Here is a 22078-nt window from a genome sequence, read left to right on the forward strand (position 1 = left end):
AAAAATAGTATGGCTGTGCCCATGCGGACTGTGTGGTGCTGTTCGCGTGCGATTTAGAACGCGAGAACACACTTGAGAACCGCGTAGTGTTGTTCTCGCATTATTTTGGAGCGCGCAGACGCACTCCGTGTACCCAATGCAATGTGAACGGGCGCGCAGGCAAACTCCGCCCACAAGCGGAACTACGCATGGCATGTCATGGTGGTAGTTTTTTTTTACTCCGCAGTATTTCACACAGTAGAAATCTGCTAACTCCGCCCACGCATAGCTTTAAGGGGGATGTTTGGGGTGTTACACTCACAATACATTTATTTTCTGATGAATCGGTGGGTACAGGTGTGTGACAGGGTGTGCGGACAGGACACGACTACACCAACGGACTGGTGGTCCGCCACCCCCCTCTCACCTTGCCCCTTTTCCCAACAGCTGCCAGAATGCACTTGGACAGAAGAACCGGAGTCGGGCTGGCCGGCTGATATCCCCACACACGGCCCCTTTAACTGGCCGGACGACGAGGTAGAGTCCACGCCCCTCTGCAGCGTCGGAACGCCAAAAGGAGGAAGTAGGAGAAAGGCGACGGACGGCGTTTCCCTGGAGGAGGCTGGAGCAGGAGTCGGAGTAGGAGAAAGGCGAGACCAGGAGGATACTGAGGAGAAAGAAGAGTCTGGGGTCCAGAAGCCAGGAGGCCAACGTTTCCGCTCTTCGCCCCGCCACGTTCCCACGGGAGGAGCGTGGCTTCAAGAGGTACGGGGTCGTGCGGCGGGTTGGGTGGGGCAAAAAAAACAGCCCCGTGTGTACATTTGTAAAGCCCTGTGTAAAGCTTCCCTTTCCTTCCCCTTCACGTGCACTCTTACCTCACGGACTGTATATAGAATCCTTGAGCCGCACTGTAACTGGTACCCCCTCACCCCCGGCCCTGACTAATGCACAGTGGTCATACCAGTCACCTGATCCGATTTTTCTTTCTTTCCTGCACCGGAGCTGAGGAGAGCAGAGGGGAGAGACGTTCCTCCTTCCGGAGCCCTCCAGTACCCGTTGCCATCCCTGGGAGAATAAAGCAAGCTGGAGCAAGCAACCATTCCCTATGATCCCGCAGCTCATTCCAGGGACCGAGCAGCTACCCTACTGAGAAGGACTTATATCCCAATAAAACCCTCACTTAAACCCTTACTCAAGGCAACAGTGTTTCTATTTACTCCTAAACCCACTGTCAGTCAGAGTATAGTAACGGAAGACCCGGGTACCCCGGTCTCCTTGGGACAAGGTGTTTTCAGTCATGTTGGGTGAGGTGTCTGTTGGATTTTACCTGAGATTTTTTTATGCACACAGACAAAAACACACACTCTCTCTCTTATCTTTGTTTTGAAAGTCCTCAAAAATGTTAGTTAGTTTACAAAATATTATATTTCTGTCCCTTAGTACTCCTACCATTTCACATTCGTCTCCCTTTCCACTGCCCCTTAAGTTCCTCTCATGCACCCTGCTTGCCGTATAGTGTATTTTAACATTGTATACCAGTGTGATTGTTGGAAAATTTGAATTGCACCCCCCCCACAAATCTTCCTGATCAAGCTACGCCTCTGTGAATATTGGGGCAGCGATAGGGTAGAGGAGTTTTCTGTCCCTTTGAATGATGGGGGAGAGGAGTTTTCTGACCCTTTGAATGTGTATGGTCAAAGGAGTTTTCGAACCCTTTCAATGTTGGGGCAGAGGAGTTCTTAAGTGGAAGTTTTAACATTTCCCTGGTAGTCTCAATGGGTTTGTTGTGGTAGGAATTTTATTTCATAGAAAAAAATGTTTTTTGGGAGGGATGCATTTAGAGAGGGATTTTAACCTCATCCAATGCTTGACTAGATTTTCTCTCTCCTTGGGTTTGTGATGGTCCGAAATAGGGATTGTGCCCGCCCCTAATTCAGGCTTTGCTGCTCCTACTGTGGTACCCCTTGCATATCCCTGAGAGCTGGGGGCACTTTTTAGAGGTCACCATTGTGGAGTGAATGTCGAGATTGCCTTGACACTGACGATATCTCAATGATAAGAGTTTCTTAACAGTTTCTTAATCAGTTCTTTATTTTGAGGTTTTGTAAAGAAAATGTTAAACTTAATAAAATATAGCAATTAGAACAACTGTACACATGCGATGACGTGAAAATAACACACAAGGTGTCCATTGTCCGGGAATACTTCATAGATAAAGTTGTACCAATATATAAAAACTGGGCCCTATTTACAAGTAATGAAACATCGATGCTCCAAGGCAGCAATGAGTCAAAAGTTCTTCCACGTGCGTGAAAAATCCTTATGGCGCAATGGATGTGTTGTATTTACAATACAGGGCTCCATGGCGCAAGGTCCCAAGGATCCGTCAGAAATTCTGATGTACCCGCAGGAAGGATGTCACAAGTTATCCGGCCCAATAAAGGCCCATTGCTGCAGTTGGGCAAAAAACTGACGCAACTACAGCAATGCGTCAAAAAATGGTGAAGAGTTAGTTTTGACTGACGCAAGTAGCCTACTGTATGTGGGGGACCAATGTAATAAAGTGTCAAAAGGTGAAAAACTGACCTTGCACTCTATTAAATTGGTCCTAGATGGGAAAACAACATTCACAATGCAGCCATTACAACGCATGCCAATATATCACATGTTTTTGCAAAGCAAAGGTTGTGCAGCCCTGGGTATAAGGTGTTGGATTTTAACTCCAACACCTTCCCTACTGTTGCACACACTGGAGTTGGAATAGAAAATTATTCTATTCCAACTTCCAGCGCCCCCCGACAGAAAGTTGGAGTAAAGGTTTGCATTGCAACGGCATGCGATTTAATGGCATGCATTGTAACGTCACATATTCTCCTGGATGTCAAGCATATGAGTGGGCATAGTGTACTTATGTTACCACTATACCTAAGTATACGTGACATATGTGATTAATGGTGTGTAATGTGTGATTTACTGTGTTACTTACCTTATGTGTGCACTTACTTGTGATGCAGCGCTACTCCAGAAATATTTTCTAAAACCATCTCACCTTTCCCTGAAGTACCAAATCATACATCTACTCATCAGTGGGCCCATAACACTGCGAGTTACTCACAAAACACTTCCATCCTACTTCATGGATTGGTGAGATTCAAAGGAGAGCTGCTGTATCATAGAGGAGTGTATAAATTAAAACTAAATATTTATACTATTTACACCTGCAGTTTAAATGAGTTTTACCATGGTTTTTTATTAACAAGACATTTTATTCAGACACACCACCATTATAGTCGATGAATCTGCTAGTAAAAAATTAGGCGTAGGAAAATACAAGACCAGCTTAATTCTCCATTTATCTAATTTTTATTAAAACAAAGTTTAACATGCCTAACAGTTTATTCACTGTATTTATTTCTTTATTCAAAAATAACTTTAAAGGAGTAAAAGTTTTATCTCAAACAGTTATATTAATTTATTTTAGAGATTCAGAAATAGACATTATTATTTAGATTTCAGAACACAAATATTAGCAAAAGACAGATAGTTCCCAAAATAAATTTTCTCCTAACTTCCCTAACTAATAACCTCATCTAAAGCTCGGTTCTCATTCAAAGAAATAAAACATTTATTCAAGAATTCTTATATCTAGGGAAAATCAGCATACCAACAGCATCTCAGGAGGAAATCGAAAGAGAGCCTTTTCTTAAGGAAAATCAAGACTTTTTATATCCTTTTTCACTAACCTTATCTATCTAAAAAAGTAACTGTCAGTACCGACTCAAGTTCTGATTGGACAGTTTGAGGGTGGGTGAGCATCCCCTCATCATCCTAATATTCAATTTCCGTAGCATCACCTGAATTTTAAAGAGTCCTTCGTTTGAGAAAGTCTTTGGCCTAGTCACATCCTCAACTAGCTACTACAGGATCCTTTCCCACGATCAGTAACTCAAATGTTCTTGACATGTTTTTGACACAAAATACTTAAACAGAAAGCACATTTATGCCGCTTTTGATTAAATTAAAACCTTGCATTAATAAACAACATAACAACAATTCTAAATTAGTCAGTTATAGTTTTCCATGCAAGCAGATTAGTATTCCCACGTGTATTTGTGTGTGCATTCTATACTACGTTGATTAGTTTTTCAAAACCACGCAATTAATAAAGGTTACAGTTATGAGGAAATGATTTCACGAGGGGCATGCAAATTTTGTTTTTCCACCTCGCTCCATCACTTGCTTAGGGGATGTGACTTGATTTCAGATTACAGTGTTTCAAGTCTCTTCAGTTTGTCAAAGTTCTCTGCAAAAACCAATGCTTCATTCCTACCCCTAGGTTTTAGAGGCATAGGAATTTTGACACATCTCAATTGCAGCAGCCTACTTCCCGACGATGTGTGACTTTTGGAAAAAGTCATAAGTACCACTGCATCAGCTTTCACAGGGGATTTTTACAAAGGAACGCGTAGCTTGCATATATTCATTCTAATGCAACGCAGCAGATTCCATCGAAGGAAAAAAACAACAATTCCAGAAATATGGAGCAAAAAAAGTGAAACAAATGATGCAGCGGTGGCACAAGCTCCTTGTGCATATGCTCCGCAGTCTTCAATTGTATGTGATTGGAAACAAGGGCAAGGAAGGAGTTTGAAGGGAGGGCAGACCAATTTTGAGTATTCCTGTTTAGCAAGAATAATAAAGTAGTAGATTGTGAAACTGTGCCATTAGTCAATAATCTTAACAATACTAATGAGGGAACAAATGTGACATTATCTGACTGAATGGCAATCACAGACTTTTAAAAAGGGTACCTATCCCATGAATTAGCAAGATTCACTAAGAACATTGTGATTTCATGAAACTTCCCCAGATTAGTTGGGATGCAAGGAGTTGTTCCTGAAACTTGTGAAGTAGTCTCTCATAAACCCTATTGATGTCAGTTCAGACAGCCATTCCCCATGTAAAGATAAGTATGCGTCCTCAAGTGTCTCAGTATACTTAGCTTTCCCCTCAAAAGGTAGGTGGGTATCCATCTATTCCAAAACACAGGAGGAAGTAGAGAGGTGTTGATAGAATCACCCTCCAATCAGATATGCACAAACAAAAGGATTCTATCAATGTGTGTTCGCTAGAGATTTATTTTTATTTTTATATTGTGGTTCTGTGAATAGTAGGATGATTGACTCTCTCTTAGGGTGGTAAAGATGAGAGCACAATGTGCTTGTTAAAATACCCCTCACACACTAAAAAAATCCAATAGTGTCATGCTTCATCATTGGGGTCTTCCCGTCCCTCTACGGGGCGGGGCGTGCTACGACCTGACGAACTACGCGGGAGCACTAGTGATGTGACAAGGCTATGTGATAGTGCAGGGTGGTAAGTGTCAGTGAAGTGTAGGGACCTAATGATATGTGAGATAAAAGCAAAAGCTAAAAATCCTCTGGCTAGTGGAAAAAAACCAATTTATTCACTTCCCTAGCTGGGGACGTTAAAAAGGGGGTTTTGGGGTAGAGCGATTAGCTACTACCTGGTCAACATGTTTCGTAAGCAGTCCCCTACTGCTTACTCATCAGGACCTTCTAGTGGCCCCTACAAAGAATTAGCTCAGTTGCTAAGTATAGTAAGCCTGTTGTCCTAAAAACTAGCAGTAAAAATCAACTGTTAGTTTTATGCTTCAGGGCATGAGCTGGCCCAGGGGAAGCGTAAAAACTCAAAATTGATGACCTAAATAGGTCTCTGTAAGGAAAAAGGGGAAAAAAAGAGAGCACAAATTTTACCATTGTAACTGTGATTCATCTATAGACACGACATATAAGTAGCGCCACAAGTCCCACGGGTCATTCACATTATGCCCATTTCATAAAGAATGTAATTAAAGCTTTATGGACAGAGTGATGGTTCAATCTGCCATCCCCTGCATGTTCGTTTGTGTTCCGAACATATTATTGCCCCATAAAATTAAGGGCGGATTCATAGTAACACACATGCACATTCATAACTCGATGCACCCATCGGCACACACACAGGGTTAAAAAGAGGAATCCGTTATTTGTTTTTTGTTATTTGATATTACAACCGGTAATATTGCCTTCTAGTTCAATGTCATACCCGATAATCTTTAAAAACCCATGACGCACACATAGATTGTTATATAGATTGCCATACATACTGCTGAGGACGTTTTGGTGTGCCCCATGAGCTGACAGTCGATAGGTGTGTCAACGCGGTAATCTGGAAGGGGAGAAAACCGCGCCCATAGCGTCAGAACACACACACACATTGCAATGTTATCCCTGTCTCTTGGGCCAGGTATTTAGAGACGTCTGGCTGGGTCTAGTACTTACAGTGGCCGCGTAAGGATACTACCTTACTTCTATCCGTCCTGCCGCTCTGAAGAGTGCTCGCGTCTGGAGACCGGTGAGTATTTAAACATCACTGGGCGCCGGGCACGCATTTGGAGACTAGCGCGCTAACCCAAAATGGCCGCCCCCGATGGAACACGGGGTGTGCAAATAACGGAAGTATTTTTTCCATGTCTATTTCGTTGAATCAACAATATTTATAATGATTATAAATCGAAGCCAAGAGGTCCTGCCCGGTGGTTTTATATTAATGGACCCTTATTGCTGATAATGCGAGAGGGCTCGCCCAGGGACCGTTATAGACAAATTGACTGCTGTTAAACGTCCTGAGATGCACAGGGATCCTTCTTGGTGGCATTGGTCCTGAATATTTCACAATTTATCTTGAAATTATTTTTATTTGTTTAGTGACCACTGAGTCACATTAGCGGCTCCATACCGGGTATCAAGTGATATCACCAAATAGGACTCTGTCATTGGCAGTTAGAGTTTCGTGAAAGCCAGACAATTCTGTCCCCCATGAATCTCTATAGGGTGGATACAGATTGTGTGAGTTGCCCTGGGGTGGGGGTGGGTTTGGGGGTTATGGTTCTTTTGTGTTGGGCGACAGGGAATTAAGATGGTCTACAGCTGACCCCACGGTATTTCATCGTTGAGCCCATGTTTGTTTGACTGAACACGAAAAACCCATCTTTGTTCCTTCTCCAGTAGGTATCTCTCGTGATCGATCTGCTCAATCACTGTCCACGCTATATCCTCAGGTTTGTGCCCACTTTCAAGGAAGTGGTTGGTTAGTTTAGTGCTTGACTTTTTGCACTTGATAGTGCTTTTGTGTTCGCCTATTCTTATTTTTACAGCCCTGCTTGTCATGCCAATATACTCGAGACTGCAAGGGCAGGTGATCATGTAGACGACATTCGAACTGTTACAATTGCTGAAACTTCTCTGCTCCCATGTAGTTCCATTTTTGAAAGTCAGTTTCTTGCTTTTCTTAGTAAGACAGCATACCTTGCAACCACCACAGGGATAGTGTCCTTGTACCATGCTGGAGTTGCCTGATGTCTTAGCCTCCTTGGGTCTAGTATGTACCAGTATGTCTCTAACACTTTGAGCTCTTTTATGAGAGAACATGGGTTTAGGAATTTCGAGGCCACCACTGTTCAGAATTTTCCAATTCTTGTTGATGATTTTAGAGACTTGGTCAGAGTTGGTGTTATATGTTGTAATACATATTGGTCTCTGTATATCCACTTTTTTTACTTTCTCTTCGAGTAGGCTCTCTCTGCAGTTGTTCCTGGCTCTTTTATATGCTTGATTGATGATCCTTTTTGGATAGTTCCTCCTTTGTAGCTTCTTTTTTAGATCATTGGATTGAGTTTTGAAATTGTCAATTTCAGTGCAATTCCTGCGGAGACGCAAGAACTGCCCATAGGGAAGATTGTCCCTCAGATGTCTCGGGTGGAAGCTCTGGTACATTAAAAGGCAGTTCTTAGACGTGCTCTTAAAGTGTGTAGTTGTCATAAGTCTGCCAAGTTTTGGAAAGATATTCAAGTCCAGAAATACCAGGTTAGTGTTGGAAGTGACACTGGTGAATTTGAGGAACTCGTCTTGATAATTTAACCACGTGAGGAACTGCTGAGCAGTCCTCTCATCTCCATCCCAGATGATGAGGATATCATCAATGTACCTCTTCCAGGTCAGGATCTTCGATCTGAAGGGGTTGATGGTATTCAATATTTTTGTTTCCTCAAGGTGGTGAACATAGAGACCAGCTATGCTGGGAGCAAATGTGCTCCCCATGCTGGTCCCATGCTTTTGAAGGTAGAGGGTGCCGTTGTGTTCAAAAAAGTTATCTTTAAGTGCCAATGAACAGCACTCCATTACCACGTTTCGTGGGGTTTGATACTCCCAGTCATCCGTGAAGAGAACATCCTCAATGATTGCCAGCGTTTCATTGTGGGGCAAGCTGGTGTACAGACTTTCTACATCACAGCTAATTAACAGCTGTGTATTGGGATCAAAAGACACTTCCTCCAGTAGATTTAACACATCCTTGGTATCTCTAAGGTAAGTTGATGTTTTTTGTACCAAGGGTCTCAGAAATGCGTCCGCAAATCTAGAGACTGGTTCAAGGACCGACCCGATCCCCGATACGATAGGTCTTCCTGGGGGATTTTCCAGGTCCTTGTGAATCTTCGGTAAGATGTACAGATAGGGGGTTCTAGGGTTCTTTTGACATAAAAACTCCCCTTCTTTGTTGGTAATCCAGTTATGGGACAGTGCCTCTTCAACCATCATTTTGATTTTGGTAGCTATTCTTTCCGTGGGGTTTGTTGGTAGGATCTCATAGTTCCTTTCATCTTGGAGTAACCTAGCACATTCTCTGTCATATTGTTCTTTGTTCAACAACACAGTGGCACCGCCCTTATCCGCTGGTTTTATGACCACTTCTTTTTTGTTACTCAATTCACGAAGTGCTTGTCGTTCACTATTTGACACATTCTGAAAGATTCTTTTCTGATTGGGGTCAAGGGCTTCAAGATCCTTCATGACAGCCTTCTCGAAAGTCAGAAGTTCGATAGGAAGAGTGTTATTCATAGGCGTGAAGGTGGATCGTGGCCTTAACCCTGTGTCGCCTTGTTCATAGTTGTCTTGTTTGTCTTTGAAAAAGACCTGCAATTTAATTCTCCTTATGAATTCCTGGACCTCTTTACACAAGTGGAACTTGTCCATGTTAGCCGTAGGAACATATCCTAGACCCTTTTCAAGTACACTTAGCTGTGAGGCAGATAGCTCTGTGCCTGTTAGGTTTACAACTAAGCTCATTTCTGGTTCTTCGATGCCCCTGTCATACTCCTTGTTGACACTCTCGCGGCCCCTTCTTCTTCGGGTTCCCAGTGTACGGAGTTGCCTCTCCGGTTCCTCCCTTTGTTCTGTCCTCGGCGTGACCCTAAAAAAGGAGCCGAATTTTCAAAATACCCATAATCTTGTTGGTATCCCCATTGCGGGAAAGGGCCGTTGGGGTGTTGAAAAGATGGTGGGCCATATTGTTGGGGAGGGTACATCATTTGCTGGGGGTAGCTGTTCCATCCCCGCATGCCACGTTGATTGGGTCGTCGGAAGTTTCTTCGTGTGCCCTGGTACCTTGGGCTTTTGTTGCCACTTGAATTGGAGCTGCTTGATCCTGCTTGGGACGAATCATCATTTGAAACATTATCACTTGATGGTTTGTAGTTGTCTTTGATGTAGGGGTAGATCTTTTCTTTGCTCCACCTACTGGTGTCTTTTTTAAGTTTCTCATATTTGCTATCTTTTAGGTTCGTTTCAAAATCATTCAGTGTTTTATTCAGCTCATCCAGATATTTCTTAAGATTGGCTGGGGATTCATAGCTTTTCAGACGTATTTCGATAGCTTGTATTTCTACTTTCAGATCACTCGCTAATCTGCTTGCCGTCTTAATGATCAAGACGTCGTGTCTATAGATGAATCACAGTTACAATGGTAAAATTTGTGCTCTCTTTTTTTCCCCTTTTTCCTTACAGAGACCTATTTAGGTCATCAATTTTGAGTTTTTACGCTTCCCCTGGGCCAGCTCATGCCCTGAAGCATAAAACTAACAGTTGATTTTTACTGCTAGTTTTTAGGACAACAGGCTTACTATACTTAGCAACTGAGCTAATTCTTTGTAGGGGCCACTAGAAGGTCCTGATGAGTAAGCAGTAGGGGACTGCTTACGAAACATGTTGACCAGGTAGTAGCTAATCGCTCTACCCCAAAACCCCCTTTTTAACGTCCCCAGCTAGGGAAGTGAATAAATTGGTTTTTTTCCACTAGCCAGAGGATTTTTAGCTTTTGCTTTTATCTCACATATCATTAGGTCCCTACACTTCACTGACACTTACCACCCTGCACTATCACATAGCCTTGTCACAACACTAGTGCTCCCGCGTAGTTCGTCAGGTCGTAGCACGCCCCGCCCCGTAGAGGGACGGGAAGACCCCAATGATGAAGCATGACACTATTGGATTTTTTTAGTGTGTGAGGGGTATTTTAACAAGCACATTGTGCTCTCATCTTTACCACCCTAAGAGAGAGTCAATCATCCTACTATTCACAGAACCACAATATAAAAATAAAAATAAATCTCTAGCGAACACACATTGATAGAATCCTTTTGTTTGTGGGTATCCATCTATGCCAGTGTGCTACAATGCTGAGAATCTCCATTTATACATGTAGAAGTGCTAGGGCAGCACATTACAGCTAATGTCAAGTTCAACATTATATCACAGACAAAATTGGGTTCAGTAAGAAAAGTTAATTTTCTTAAAACCATATGTCAACTAGAGTTGCCAAAACTCTATTTTCACCATTCAATTAGATTTTTAAAGTACGTAAAAATCATCAGTCTGCTCTTGTATGCTTAGATATGAAATAAAAGATTATTCATACTAGACCTGTTCCCATATGACAACAACAACATAAGAGACAAGTGCGAAAAACAATGTCAACAAAGGGGGAGAATATATAAGGCACTCCAATTGGTTTCTCATAAGCAAATACACTCCCTCTTCATGTGTCACTGGATATGAATGAATGTGTTCAGTGACATTCTGTAATCGTCCATGCACTGTGGGTCATCTTTAAACTTTCTGTCTATGCGATTAGATGGTCTCAAATATATAGTCCACCTTCTTCAGGACAACCATATTTTATGACTCCTCATGATGAATATTTGATTTCTATCATATAAAGGTGCCAACACTGTTATGATCTTTGGTGGGTTCCCTTCCATCAATGATGGAAAAAACTTCTTCAAACCTGGGCTTATCTCATAAACAATGTGTCCGTCCAATTCAGAGCGTGAGTCAGCACAGTATCAAGGATCTCTGCCATGGATTGACTATCTCAAAAGTAAAGTCATAAGTCAATATGGGGTATCCAGCAATGAGGTATGCAAACCTTTTTTAGCTGAAACAATGGAACCCAAATGCGTTCTTTATGGTTGTACCCATGGGATCCAGGCAGGTCATCCAATACATGAGAGATTTTTCTTTTTAAAATCAGGTCTCAAATTGCGACCATGGCGTAACTCAATCGACGTTCGTCCGTTATTAAACAATATTATATTGCATACTAGCAATAAGATATTTTTTGAGAGGAGTCATAAAATATGTTCTCTAGAGTAAGGTGACATATATGCTTTGATTTGACCGAAACGCGTCAATGCAACATATAAACACGACCCACAGTGTATGGACGATTACAATATGTCACTGGACATATTTATACATATCCAGTGACAAATGAAGTGAGTATATTTGCTTCTAAGAAACCAACTTGAGTGTCTTATTTTTTCCCCTTTGTTGACATTTCTTTTTCATATTTGTCTTTTATGTTGTTTTTGTATACTGGTTCATTGATTCCGCTACGTAACAAAATGTTTAATATATGATTTTTTTATGATTATATAATCAAATGGCCTATGTGTTTTTTCAGAACTCTGTGGTATCAAATTAGTTCAAGTGATGTGATGTCCAGTGAGTGCACATACTTTCAAGTTATCTATCAAGGGGAATCTTAAGTGCTTTCCAGTTTGCAATGCACATGATACCAGTAAAGTTCAGTATATTTTAGACTCAAAATTATAATACCAATATCTCTCCAACTGTAGTTTTTAACAATTTGTATTTTATTTTGTATTTTTTTTAATAGTTAATGATAACTTTCCATTAACAAGGTTTTAGGTGACTTCTGCGACTTTTGTGTGATTTACTGTAGGAGCTCAATCCAACCCAAAGCAGCTGCATATAGGCCTTCAGACTTTTGCAGCCACATCTGGCCTCGGGGCTTTAAATTCAGATAATCCTTGTACCTAGCTCCTACCCCACTCAAACGAGCTGTACATGACCTTCAGCCTTGCACAGCGGCCTCTGGTCACAAGGGATGACCGTTGGCCAGTACTTGAGCTCACCCTCCATTCTATCCAGGCTGTAGGTGCAGAGTCTGACCTGAGCTCGGGCATAACCCAAGCCCATTCAGCCATGTGGTGCATGGGAACTCCCAACTGTTCAGAGGCCACTAAATCCTCCAGGACCCCCCTACTTCCACCTCAAAGCCAATGAATATCTGTGAGATATGGGAGACTCAGCCCCTGTTCACTTTCTGCAAAGACACCCCGTCACTTTACGTTATGCCACAGGACGTGAGTCCACCATCCCTTCTCCCACGCAAAGCAGTTGTGGTTGCACCTTAGATGTGCACCAGACCCCCATGTCTCATCAAACCAGCTGCACATAGCCTTTTACTCCAAATGCAAGCAAAGCAAATGAGTCCTCATTCTTCCCAGCTTAGTATTAAGTGAGAGATGTATCTATCCATATCTGAGGTGCAGTTGGTTCTTCTTACCACAATCCTCCAGTACCTCTGCATCTGCTGCACTTCTCTTTCCACATATCGTTTTTGTCTCTTCTCTCTCCCACTAATTCTCTCTCCTTTCCTTGTTTTCATTCTCTTCTCCCTAGTCACTTTCCCTCTTCCTTTCACACTCTAGCTCGTGTTTGTCTCCTTCCTCCCTTAGGTTTTCTTATTCTTTCCTTGTTTTCCTTACTCCTGGCTCTCCTTTTTTTACCAACTTCACGAGCCTGGGAAAGCCTCCCTGTGCCTCAGACCTCTATTCCTATTAGGGCAGTGGTCGAAGTGGGGAAAAAAAAGTAGGGGAACTGTGGGTGGAGAATCAGGGGGCGGGAACAACCGAAGATTGAATCAGTGGGCGGAGTCAGGGGTGTGACTAGAAATAGCAAAACATACCAATTTTTAGTACGTTTAGCATTTCACTGACCAGTTACAGTTTATAACGTTATTTAATTAAAAGAATGGATATGTTTATTTGAGGTTTAATTCAGGAAAAAGCAAACACTCATAGGGAATACAGGTTTATGTAAAGCATGTGAAATATAAGCAGGAACAACATGTTACCTTAATGCTTTTACTCTCATTGTTCAGAAATCCATGATTATTTTTTGTCTCAAACATTGAGGTCATGAATGCAGGGCTCCTCCTATACACATGTGTTAAGCAGGGCTCAGAAGAGAAAGGGACTCTTCAGGAGAATCTAGACTCACAGAAACCCACAAAGGCTCCTTCATATTCATGTCAGCCAGCTGGCTGCTCAATCATAATATAGTAAAAAGAACAACTGGTGGACAGAATGCAGAGCAATATCATACATTCACCCCAGTGCAGAGAGATGGGCCTAAATCCATTGTTTATTTGCTCACATGCGATTTCAGTTTGGACCCAGCCATATGCAAATCAGTCTTGATCCTGTGCCCAATGAGAACAGTGTAGCCCGAACTGCCAGGCCAGGTCCTCCCTGGACTGGAAACAAGCATCCTAGGACCGGTTTCGGGCTTTCAGCCCTCATCAGCCAGGATAGCTTGATTCCATTGGCATGGAGAGCACAGGACTCATGTCTGAGCATACCTGTCCCACTCGGGGTGACAAATGCAAAAAGAACAATTGATGGACAGAATGCAGAACAAGGTCATACATTCACCCCAGTTCAGAGATCGGGGCTTAAATCCATCGTTTTTTGCTCACCATGCCATTCCAGTTTGGACCCAGCCATATGCAAATCAGTCTTGATCCTGCGCCCAATGTGAACAGTCCAGCCCGAACTGCCAGGCCATATGTATTCAAGTGTCCTTTCATTCGGGAAGTGAACACAAAGCAGTACCCACTGAACTATACACATAACATATTGCTCTTTGATATGCATGGTACATGTTCTTTGCAGCAGGCATATTACCCCTCTGCACTACCTTAGATGAGTAAAATAGCCACTAGACAAAACATGCTCCCATCTCCCTCCAGCAGGTACATTGATCACCAAAGTTATCTTGGCACTTGTATTGTTGACCGAAACCTGCTGAATATACAAATAACTTTGCAGTGTTTTTAAAACTCCTGCACTTGTACAAAACTGGTCCCCCCAAACTAAACTGGCCCCCTACCCTTCCAGTCGCCCTGGGAAAAGCCTACTCCTGCCCTTTCACTGCTCCTGTCCAGTCAGTACTCCTGCTCATGCTCGATCAACACTCCTGCTTCGTCAATTCCCCCGACCCCTCCCTTCTCCTGGCCCGTCACTTCAACTGGCCCGTCACTTCTCCTGTCCGTCACTGCTCCTGCCCTGTTCACCGCTCCTGCCCTGTTCACCGCTCCTGCCCTGTTCACCGCTCCTGCCCTGGTAACCGCTCCTGCCCCGCTCACCGCTCCTGCCCTGTTCACCGCTCCTGCCCCGCTCACCGCTCCTGCCCCGTTCACTGCTCCTGCCCCGTTCACTGCTCCTGTCCTGTTCACTGCTCCTGTCCTGTTCACTGCTCCTGTCCTGTTCACTGCTCCTGCCCCGTCATCTCTCCTGCCCGTCACCTCTCCTGCCCCGTCACCTCTCCTGCCCCGTCACCTCTCCTGCCCCGTCACCTCTCCTGCCCCGTCACCTCTCCTGCCCCGTCACCTCTCCTGCCCATCACCTCTCCTGCCCGTCACCTCTCCTGCCCCGTCACCTCTCCTGCCCCGTCACCTCTCCTGCCCCGTCACCTCTCCTGCCCCGTCACCTCTCCTGCCCATCACCTCACCTGCCCGTCACATCCCCTGCCTGTCATGTCACCTGCCTGTCACTTCTTGTGCCCGGTCACCTCTCCTGCCCTGTTGCCTCTCCTTCCACGTATCCTCTCCTGCCACGTATCCTCTCCTGCCCTGTCGCCTCTCCTGCCCCATCACTGCTCCTGCCCCATCACTGCTCCTGCCCTGTTCACTGCTCCTGCCCCGTTCACTGCTCCTGCCCCGTTCACTGCTCCTGCCCCGTTCACTGCTCCTGCCCAGTTCACCGCTCCTATCCTTTCACCGCTCCTGTCCTTTCACCGCTCACATCCGGTTACTGCTCTAGCTCATGCCCCATCACCTCTCCTGCCTCGTCACCTCTCCTGCCTCGTCACCTCTCCTGCCTGGTCACCTCTCCTGCCCCGTCACCTCTCCTGCCCCGTCACCTCTCCTGCCCCGTCACCTCACCTGCCCATCACCTCTCCTGCCCATCATGTCACCTGCCTGCCATGCCACCTGCCTGTCATGTCACCTGCCTGTCATGTCACCTGCCCAGTCACCTCTCCTGCCCTGTTGCCTCTCCTTCCACGTCTCCTCTCCTGCCCTGTCGCCTCTCCTGCCCCATCACTGCTCCTGCTCCGACACTGCTCCTGCCCCCTTCACTGCTCCTGCCCCGTTTGCTGCTCCTGCCCCGTTCGCACCTCCTGCCTCGTTCACTGCTCCTGCCTCGTTCACTGCTCCTGTCCTTTCATTGCTCCTGTCCTTTCTCCGCTCCTGTCTTTTCACCGCTCACACCCGGTTACTGCTCTAGCTCATGCCCCGTCACCTCTCCTGCCCCGTCACCTCTCCTGCCCCGTCACCTCTCCTGCCCCGTCACCTCTCCTGCCCGTCACCTCTCCTGCCCCGTCACCTCTTCTGCCCCGTCACCTCTCCTGCCCCGTCACCTCTCCTGCCCATCACCGCACCTGCCCATCCCATCACCTGCCTGTCATGTCACCTGCCCGTCACTTCTTGTGCCCGGTCACCTCTCCTGCCCTGTTGCCTCTCCTTCCACGTCTCCTCTCCTGCCCTGTCACTTCTCCTGCCCTGTCGCTGCTCCTGCCCTATCACTGCTCCTGCCCCGTTCACTGCTCCTGCCTCGTTCACTGCTCCTGCCCCGTTTACTGCTCCTGCCCCGTTCACTGCTCCTGCCCCATTCATTTCTGCTGCCCCGTTCATTTCTGCTACCCCGTTCACTGCTCCTGCCCCGTTCACTGCTCCTGCCCCGTTCACTTCTCCTGTCCTTTCACCGCTGCTGTCCTTTCACCGCTCACACCCGGTTACTGCTCTAGCTCATGCCCCGTCACCTCTCCTGCCCTGTTCACCGCTCCTGCCCTGTTCACCGCTCCTGCCCCGCTCACCGCTCCTGCCCTGTTCACTGCTCCTGCCCCGTTCACTGCTCCTGTCCTGTTCACTGCTCCTGTCCTGTTCACTGCTCCTGTCCTGTTCACTGCTCCTGCCCCGTCACCTCTCCTGCCCCGTCACCTCTCCTGCCCCGTCACCTCTCCTGCCCCGTCACCTCTCCTGCCCCGTCACCTCTCCTGCCCCGTCACCTCTCCTGCCCATCACCTGCCTGTCATGCCACCTGCCCGTCACTTCTTGTGCCCGGTCACCTCTCCTGTCCTGTTGCCTCTCCTTCCACGTCTCCTCTCCTGCCCTGTTGCTTCTCCTGCCCTGTCGCTGCTCCTGCCCTGTCGCTGCTCCTGCCCTATCACTGCTCCTGCCCGTTTACTGCTCCTGCCTCGTTTACTGCTCCTGCCCCGTTTACTGCTCCTGCCCCGTTCACTGCTCCTGCCCCGTTCATTTCTGCTGCCCCGTTCATTTCTGCTGCCCCGTTCAGTGCTCCTGCCCCGTTCACTGCTCCTGCCCCGTTCACTGCTCCTGTCCTTCCACCGCTGCTGTCCTTTCACCGCTCACACCCGGTTACTGCTCTAGCTCAAGCCCAGTCACCTCGCCTGCCCCGTCACCTCTCCTGCCCATCACCTCACCTGCCCGTCACATCACCTGCCTGTCATGTCACCTGCCCGTCACTTCTTGTGCCCGGTCACCTCTCCTGCCCTATTGCCTCTCCTTCCACGTCTCCTCTCCTGCCCTGTCGCCTCTCCTGCCCCATCACTGCTCCTGCCCCATCACTGCTCCTGCCCTTCATCATCCCCATAAGGTCACCAATCATAGACTTCAGAACATTGGAATATTTTCTTAAATCACTAACAGACTCCTAAATACTGGGGTCAAACGCCGGGGATGTCATTGCTTGAGTTGGTAAAGATTTGTCTGCACAGATTTGCAGGGGGGCGAATCTGTTAGTACATGCAATTATTAAATCTGCCAAATCATGTGCACATGGGTCAGGAGGTGGTGTAAATACTGCTTCCAAATATGAGCTTACTCGTTTGGTTATGGGTGCAAAACCTCTCTTGCTCTTGGGTTTCTCAAACATCTTTGGAATGGTGTGTGTTACACCGGGGCCTGTATGGGGAGGACAACTGTCAACAGAACTAGAAGTGGCGTGAAAACGGCCCCGGTGCACCTCCGGGCCGAGATTGCCGGGAAACAGTCTGGTAGTCATTGATGAACGTTGCTTCAGCAGGTAAACACTGTGAATATCACTGCCACAAAACCCAACTAATAGCAGCTTTTAATTGGCATGTAAATTTGCTGGCAGCGTCCTCACAAATGAGGTGTGATCACTGGCTCACAGCAGCCGCAGGGCCATCAGAGTAGCCGTTTTCGCACTATGCTACACTGATGGCCCTTTCAGTCTCACTTTGCAGGCCCATTAGACCCAGCGGGGAAGGGGAGGAGGTCGGGCGCAGTGCAGAGGCCTTCTGAATATTCACGTTGCACCACTCACGCGTGAAAAAGAAAAAAAGGTGTACTTTAAAGTATGGCAATTTTACAGTCCCCGGTACGCTCTTTCAAAACTAAGAAGTAGGGGAACGGACTAACATAATTTTAAGAAGTAAGGGCACGCCGTGCCCTTCCGTCCCCGCCCACTTCTAACGCTGTATTAGGGGAGCCAAAATGTGGCTGGGTTTGTAGTTTGAGTTGATGATCATATATATAAACTGGCTAAAAAGACATTTGATGCTTGTAGACTTTGGTCTTCAAATTTGTTGTGTTTAGGCTTTGGGAATGTCACTTGTCACTAATGATTTGCAAGTGGTTCATATTGCTTTGGTGGGGGTGAGGGGGTAACATTTATGTTTTCATCTTGCTTTGATTTCAAATAATACTGTACAAAAAAAGAATGCAGCCCGTTGATGGTTTATTATAGAACCATTCGCCCATGATGGTTGTTTACATTTATTTCTGAGGGCTGCAAAGCAACTCGTTTGATTGGCATGAAGTCTAGTGAAGTATTTTTGCTACAAAATGTAACCTTGTCACTCTGTTACCAAATGTATTTATTTATTTATGTAATGCATTTTTATATAGCGGGGACATTACCTGAAGGTGTCAGAGCACTGTACAATAGAACCAGTTACGTCAAATGAGAAAAGTGTACTCAATAGAACGTTTCAAAAATAATTAATTGAAAGATATGCCATGTAGAAAAGCCTAAGTTTGCTTACAGTGTCTCCCCTCGTACTGTACTGTTCTGTCGTTGACGCTACCAGAGTCTAGGCTGCACAGGAGCCTTTCCTCTCAAGGTGAACACATGTCCTTCCCTTGCATAAGAAGTTCAAATTACCAGCCAGACATCATTTCAAATGTGTTTTGCTGGACTGGGGTGTGTACCTTCCTACCGAGTCTGTTCTGATACTTCTTACTTGGCTTGTCACAGGCTTCAGACAGAGCAGAGTTGTTTTCACAGAAGAGATCCTTCCACTGCATTCCTGCCCGCGCCGCGGAGGTCCCTGTGCCACTCTGGCATATGCCCTGTGGCATAGGTTCAGAGAAGAATGGCGGCCATGAACCAGCCGTTCCCCCTCGGCTCCATGAGGCAGATTTACAAGCCCCTTGCGCCACTTTTGCGTTATTTTTACCATGGGAAAAGTGACGCAAAAGTGGCGCAAGGAGCTTATAAATCTGCCCCCATGTTAGCCTGGTCTCCTGCACTGCGTGAGTGCTTTGAACTTTGTTTCCAGGGCTGAGTTTTGTATCTGACTGTGTCATCTGCACGCGGGCGTCAAGGGCATGCTGAGGTGGCTATAAAAGACGGCGTAACTGCTGTGCACCAGCACACGACATGCCTTATAGGGAGCCCCACATTGTAAAACTTCAAGGGCACTTCAGTGGACTGCCGTCCCTTTGGTCTAATACGAAGACATCACACAAATCACAAGGGGCCTGATTCACAAAGGTAAACTTACTCGTTTGTGTAAGTTTACGAGTGTTTGCTCTCAACAAAGGTATTTTGCTAGTAGCATCTTTACGACGAGGAGTCTTCTCACATACAAAGACAGGACTGTCTTTTTATGGGCGGTGACTCCTCCTCATAAAGATGCTACTAGTAAAATACGTTTGTGAAGAGCAAACAGCGGAAATCTTACACAACAGTGTAAGTGTACCTTTGTGAATCAAGGCACTGAAACACAACTATTCAGAATGGATTAGGCTTCTCCTGTCCAGAACTCAGCTTGACAAGCCCTCACCGACATGACAAGTTGGCTTCCTCCCTACTGCTCAGTATATATATATATTTTGTGTGTGTGTGGGGGGGGGGGAAGGGGGGTGGACTTGAGGAACTGCTAGCGTAAAGCACGGACACCAGGTGGCACCCGCAAATTGGGGGTAACTTGACAGGTCTGCTCAAATTTCTAATCTTCTCTCTCCCGCGAGCTCTTTCCTCCTGTGTCCTCTTCTCTTTCCATCTTTCTTTCACATATTTATTACCTTCCTCGTTTATTCTCTGTACTCGTTCTTTACTTCCGTGCTTCTTCTTGTGCTGTTTCTGTCCCTACTTATCTTTCGTTACATTCTCTATCTCGCTGATTTTCTCCCATTTCTCTCACGGTGTCTGCTCTTGCTATACTCTCTCCTTGCGTTTATTTGCACACCCTATGCACCAATTCCCTTTTTCACCTCACCGCTCTTTCTCCACCCCTCTCCCCCGTTCGTAGTTGCTTCGTCTGTTATCTTCTCTTCCTTTTCTCTAACATCTGCTGTCCTCCTTTTAATGAGCTTCCTGCATACAGCCTACTTTTGGCAACTTTTTCTCTGTAGCGTCTTTCCTTGGTTTGTCTGAGCCTGCCTGGGGCCTCCGTCACTTTCTGTGACAGTAAGTCCTTCCCCAAATCCATGAGCAAGAGACCACACGGCGCAAAGTACCAAAAATAATGCACGGGGGGCCTGTTAAATAAACTGCGATCTGTCAATAAAGTTTCCCCTTTGGGTGAACTTATAGGTTAACCACAATTCAAAACGAAACATACATACATACATACAGTTAATTTCAATACCACAGACTAGAAGCAGCAAATGATAAACATGATACAGTCATACAAAAAATTTACATTTTATTTTGGTATATTAAAAACAATATTAAAAACAGTACATTATGATACACCATATGATACACCATTGCATTTGATGCAATGTTGGGTGGAGATACACTAAGTCATTGAACAAAGAAACTCCTCTGATTGTGAACTTAAATATACAACTTGGAGTAGGATTCAACTATCTGTCTGAACTAGTGTATTCTCCTCTTTTTAATTGGAATTATTTTCCCATTTTTTCTATTATTAATTTATGGTGTATCATAATGTACTGTTTTTAATATTGTTTTTAATATACCAAAATAAAATGTACATTTTTTGTATGACTGTATCATGTTTATCATTTGCTGCTTCTAGTCTGTGGTATTGAAATTAACTGTATGTATGTATGTTTAGTTTTGAATTGTGGTTAACCTATAAGTTCATCCAAAGGGGAAACTTTATTGACAGTTTGTCTTCTGGTACCCTACTCCTTTGGATTGTTTGGGTCCCTCTCTTTTATTAGAGAAATAAACTGCGATACCAAAGGGGATGATGGACGGAGCGTTTGAGCAAATCAAACACTCATCCCCAGTCAACTGTTCTGGGTTTAATCCATCATCATTCTTTAGCTCAGCTCACTCCACCACCCCAGTTCAGATATGGCCATATGCAAATCAGTCTGACCCTGTGCCTCATGGGACCAATCCAGCCCGAACTGCCAAGCCATGTCTTCCCTGGACCAGAAACAAGCATCCTGGGACCGCTTTCGGGTTCATAACCCTCACCAGCCAGGCTATCTTGAATCCAGTGCCAAAGTGAGCAAGGAACCCATGTCTGGGCATACCCTGCCAACTTAGGGCGAACAAAGCGATACCAAAGGGGATGATGGACGGGTCCCTTGCTCACTTTGCCACTGGATTCAAGCTAGCCTGGCTGATGACGGCTGATTAGCCAGAAATCTTCACCTGCCTAAAAATAAATGTGTCCTTGTGTAATATAACTGGTGCTCCTGTAAAGCTCAGATACCTTTGGTTGAGTTCCCGCTATATAAAACTCAAAAGAAAAAACGTGTAGCAACTTGTTGGGACAGGGTCCAACCAACTGCCAAGTCTTGTACCCAAGCCTTGTACCCACTCTCAGTCCCTATCAAACATGCTGTGCAGTTTTGCCCTGGAATTAAACTGTGGCGACGCTATATCGACGACATTTTCATTATTTGGAACCCCAATTCTTACATTGGCTTAACAACAACTGTGCTGACCTCAAATTTACTCTGGCTCATGACAAAGAGCAAATTGACTTTTTAGATCTTACAATTTACCACAACGAAGGAGAACTCCTTACACGGCTTTACAGAAAGCCCACGGAACGCAACACGCTCCTTAGTTACCAGAGCAATCACCCCAGGGCACTCAAAGACTCCTCCCATACTCCCAATTTCTAAGGATCAGACGGAACTGCTCCTCAAAAGCAGACTATTTCAAAGAAGCAACCGTCTTGGCAAACAAACTCAAAAATCGCGGTTACCCGCGCAGACAGGTAAAAACAGCCACCAAAAGGACATGGTACTGTCCGCGAGAGGCTCTATTGACACCTAAAACTCGTGAGCAAAACGAAAGGATAGCGTGTGTGACAACCTTTTCACCAGTGTCAAATAGAATTAGAAAATC

This window comes from Lissotriton vulgaris, chromosome 8 (assembly GCF_964263255.1).
Source record: "Lissotriton vulgaris chromosome 8, aLisVul1.2, whole genome shotgun sequence".
In the NCBI taxonomy this organism is placed as follows: Eukaryota; Metazoa; Chordata; class Amphibia; order Caudata; family Salamandridae; genus Lissotriton; species Lissotriton vulgaris.